The 4,711-nt window shown below is 52.9% G+C and overlaps 1 protein-coding gene across 2 annotated transcripts in view; it reads right to left on the bottom strand.

Annotated features, from left to right (window-relative positions):
* Positions 1 to 4,206, bottom strand: part of PCBP3 (poly(rC) binding protein 3) — a 206,488-nt gene extending 202,282 nt beyond the window's left edge. For both annotated transcript variants that reach the window (XM_028492737.2, XM_028492740.2), the window contains exon 1: positions 4,102 to 4,206. The gene's annotated coding sequence lies outside the window, so the exon portion shown is untranslated. The remainder of the gene's footprint in view (positions 1 to 4,101) is intronic.
* Positions 4,207 to 4,711: the final 505 nt, after the last annotated feature.

The following is a 4,711-nucleotide window of genomic DNA, read 5'->3' as shown; positions in this document are numbered from 1 at the left end:
AAAAAAAAAAAAATCAACGAATTAGCAATCTTCATTCCAACTGCTACCTTAAATCCTCTTTGACATGTAAAATGACCACAGGTTCTGGAGATGAGGATGTAGACAGCTTTGGGAAGCCATTATTGTACCTACCACACCTCTCCTCAACTCTACCCCGCACCCCACCCCTCTAGCAGAGTCCCAACCCTTTCACAATGTCCCCCACACCTCCAGCCTCAGCACCACCATACACCCTGTCCTCCAACAACACCAACCTTCTGGCCTTTTTCTAATCAGTGTGTGCCCATCCATGCCCAAACAATTACAACGCAAACTCCAGGGCTCAGCCCAAAGGCCACGTCCTCTCTGAAGCCTTCTTTGATTCCCAGCCTAAATGAGTCACCTCCCCTCAACACACCAACCCAGCTTTGTGTGTATCCCAATTGCTGCACTGAGTGTGGCCCCCTGTAACCATCTGTTTTCAGATGGTTTCTTTCCTCAGTCCAAAGTGGTGAGTCCTTCGATGATATGAACGCTGCCTCATTCCCCTGTGGGTTCCCAGATCATAGCACAGGGCCTGGGAAACAGTAGCACTCAGAGAGTATTTCTGAAACTTGGAGGAGGCAGAAAGAAGCTGCCCTGGGTTTCCCTCAACAAAACAGATGTCAAAGAATAACCTGGGTTAAGTGTACAGCTAACAAGTCCAAAGAACTACTTCAGATGTTCATTAACAAAAACACCTCAACAATCCACTGCTTCATTTGATGCACAATTTACTGTCACATGGAAGAATCTCTGTACCACAAGGGACACCCATTATTTTTTATTGCTAACCTGTGGGGCAATTCTAAAGTAACAGACCACCTCAAGAGAAACAAAGGATTTATCTAAAATGATTTACAAAGATGTACTCAAAATTATAGGCAAGAGAGTAGATGCTGCTCAAACACAGCACGAGGGCCTGGCAATTGCCCAACAGCCCCACCACATTCTCAGAGGGCTCCAGTCCCTCTCCAGGAAGGCTGGGAAGCACCATGCCAGTGAGGCTGAGGGATGTTACAATCAACCCTGTTTAGGGGAAAACAAACTGCCTCTACGAACAAATTTATGTACATACTATAATAAAGAGCACGTTTTTAAAGACGGTGTTAGTTAAGCAAACAGGGTGTCGTTTAATTTAAATGGTTTGTTACTTGATGTCCATACTCCAGCAAGAAAATTCTCACCTGGGGTGAAGGAGACTAAGCAAAGCAAAGTAAATGTTGACTCAGCACAATTATGCACTTTAGAAAAAAAGAAAGACATTAACATGCCTTGAGTTTTTAAAAGGCATGCTTCCATTCAGGTTCAATAGAATTCCCTTGTTCAACTCTTCTTTAAAAGAGTGAATTCTGAAATTCATTTTAAAACTTCAAAAACTACTCTCACACTGGAAAGGAAATTTGAGACGGAAAAACAGGAATAAACGACACATATTCAGCACCATGGACAGTGGACCCAGGATACTTGCCAAGAGTCCTTGCAGCAAGAGCTGAGAGCTAAGAGACACCAGAGCCACCCCAAAATCTACAGTATTCATCCTAATGTTCAACGTGGGAGTGACTCCAATACATGAGCAGGTATTTTTCTTTGTTATGGTCCAAAGGACAGCCTTCTTCACCAAAGGGTTGTACAACTTTCATCTACCAAGATCTGCTTCAGTGATCACTTTTACAAAAAAGCCCAGGGATTTCTGTGAAAATAGGAATGACTCTGCCATTGACACATGGCTACAGGTCCAGAAACTGAAACTGCTGAAACAGAAACAGTGTCCAGCCTTGAATGGCTAGATTGTTTCAAGGACCTCACGGAATTTCTGCAAATGTAAACGCGGCATGCTCTCAGCCTCCCCTGAACATCAGAGGAAAAAAATAGCTTCTTTCTAAACATCTAACAAAATGAACCCATGTGGTGAAATTTTCTCATAAATACCTTTAAAAATGTAATCATAAAACTGTGTATTTTCTCCAACTCTGAGTATTAATAAGATATCTGGAAAAGTGATGTTCTGAAGTTCAATATCAGCACTAATCAGCACCACCTGTGGCAATACCAGTCCCAAAGCCCTGAATTCTACACAGGATATCCAAGCTTTTCAGTTAAAAAACAAAACCAAAAAACTCCTTTTACCATCAAACCTTTTTTCAAAACCTTATAATATTGAGTATTAACTAAGAAAATGCATGAAGTTATATAAATTCTAACACACTTGTAATGAACTTTCACTGTGTAAATAACAGCACCTACATGCAAGAGAAAAACGTCAGTGCTCAAAAGTGACCAAAGTCAGTCAGTCAGTGACTGCACTTGTATTTGAAGACCCCTTGATTTCTGGTGGATCTGCACGTCTGAACACACTACCCACAACTACTCCAGCTCCTCTGACGGGAGGATCAATGAGATCACTTTGGATCTTGTCAACAATCCCTCCAGAGTGTCACTGTTCTGCAAACAGTCTCCGGGCCAAAATGCACATCTCTGAGACATTTTAAGATGATGAGCTGTTCTCGTGCACCAGGGGACTGGAAATCAGTTTTCTTCAATAGGAAAGCACCTTTGCACACTTCCTTTGGTTCCCAGTTCTAAAGCCAAGTTCAAAGAACGGAAAAGGGGCAACAGTTCACCCGCTGACAGCAAGTTAAATTTCGGAAGGATGTGGGCGCGCCGCTGCCAGAGGAATAGTGTGAACTGGAGGGTCTGTTTACTACCCTGTCTAGTCCGGAAAGGTCTCTCTCATCAAGGCCCCGCTACCCTAGCATTCTTTTTCGTGAATTACGCATCATAAATCCTCATCACCCCGGAGTGCTGTTAGCTCACACGCAGGGCCAAAGAGACCCAGAAGTCCGCGTTGCCTCAGAGGAAGGTGGGAGGAAGATAATCAACCCTAGGCACGAGGTTTAAGACCTGGCTTTTTGTTAACTTGCAAATTTGCTATGCAAGTAATATACTTGAGAGTAGTAAGGAGAAAAAAAGTAGAAACGCCACGGGACAAAAAGAAAAAAATAAACACTCTCAGCAAACAATACTTCCAGAGCGGAACACTTCTGGGAACAATAAGAAACACCTTCTGACTCGCCCCCAAATAAAAGAAGAAAATGCAGTAACTGACGAGAAGGGCACGCACCCGCCGCATCGAACCTGCTCCTGGCTTTGACACGGGGTCGCAGAGAGACGCAGACACTAGTCAAGGAGGCAGATGCCGGGAGTGTGAGAGAAGGGGACACAAAGCGCGTCCGCACGGAACCCCTTGCTGCTGCCGCGGGCGCCCTGGTCCCGGACGCCGCCCCCGCCCTCCGCGCGCCCCTCCCCTCCCCAGCGTCCCGCCGGCCCCGGCCGAGCGCCGACGACGTGCTTTCCCCCAAATCTCTCCTCAGCCTGACGCGACGAAACTTAAACCGTTTTGAAATGTAAGCTTCATAAAGTCCAGAGCAGAACCATGACGGACGTTTACTGACAGGCAAGCGTTAACTCCCCTGTTTCTGGAAGCGCGGTTCTTGTTTACAACTTCTGGATTGGGGGGGGAGGGGAGACAGGGCAGCCCAGGCGGGGTCCTCATTTCTCCCGAAGTCACTTCATCACTTCCCTCTGAAATCCTCCCCGCGTCCAGTTTCCGTCCTCGAAACATTTCGTGAGCTCGCAGCGCGGCCCGGGCGTTAAGTTGAGGAGGGGGCGGCCCAGAGTCCCGCGGGGACCTCCCGCACCCCGCCTCCCGCCCCGCCCCGCCCCGCCCGGCAGACAACCCGGCTGCCGTCCAAGTTTGTCCGGGCCGGGCGGGGGTCTTCGGGGCTCTCGGCGGGGCTCGGTCGGGCGAGACCTGCGCCCCCCGCCCGGCCCGGACACCGAACCCGGCCACGGGCCGCCGACCCCAGGCTCCACAACGACACCGGCCCGGGCCCCAGCTTGACCCCCGATCCCCGGCCCGGACCCCGACCCCGACTCCCGAACCCCGATTCTCGGCCCCGATCCCTGGTCCCGACCCCGGCTCGACCCCAGCCCGAACCCCGACCCCCGACCCCGGCCGGTCCCCCGGCTGGGACCCCGATTCCCCACCCCCGATCCCCGGCCCTGCCCGCGACCACTCACCTGTCCCGCTGCAGAGGGCGCGCCCGCGGGCCGGCCGCGGGAGGGCGGCCGGGGCGGGGCTGGGGGGTGGGGACGGGCGATCCCGGCGGCGGTGGAGCCCGAGGCGACCGAGCCTGAGGCGACTGAGGCGACTGAGGCGGCGATAGCAGCTCCTCGCGCTCCAGGCGAGGCACTGCGCGCGGCGCGGGCCCGCCCCCTCTGCGCCGCCGACCAATCCCGCGCCGCGCGCCGCGGCTGACCCCGCCCCTCCGAGGAGCAGGCCTCGCGAAAGCGGGCGCAGCGGGCCAATCGAACGGCGGAACGGCGACGGGCTCGGCCAATCGGAGAGCAGGAAGCTCTGCAGAAAGAAACCAATTAGCGTGGAGGGGGCGGGGCGGGGCCATGGGCGGGTCAGCGAGGGGGCGGGGCCAGAGCCGGGAGGAGCCCAATGCGGGGCGGGGAAGTCAGCGGCAAGGGGCGGGGCCAGGAGCTCCCCCCGCCGGGGCGGGGAAGAGGGCGGGGAGAGGGGCGGGTCCACAGGTGGGGTGGGGTGGGACGGGTTCCAGAACAGGGCGGAGGGGTGGCAAGGCAGGATGAGGCCACCACTGGGGGCAGGGCAGGAGGCGGGGCA

Source organism: Physeter macrocephalus, chromosome 8, assembly GCF_002837175.3.
Source record: "Physeter macrocephalus isolate SW-GA chromosome 8, ASM283717v5, whole genome shotgun sequence".
NCBI lineage: Eukaryota > Metazoa > Chordata > Mammalia > Artiodactyla > Physeteridae > Physeter > Physeter macrocephalus.
The sequence above is the reverse complement of the archived record's forward strand: the minus strand, read 5'-3'. Positions and strand labels throughout refer to the sequence as shown.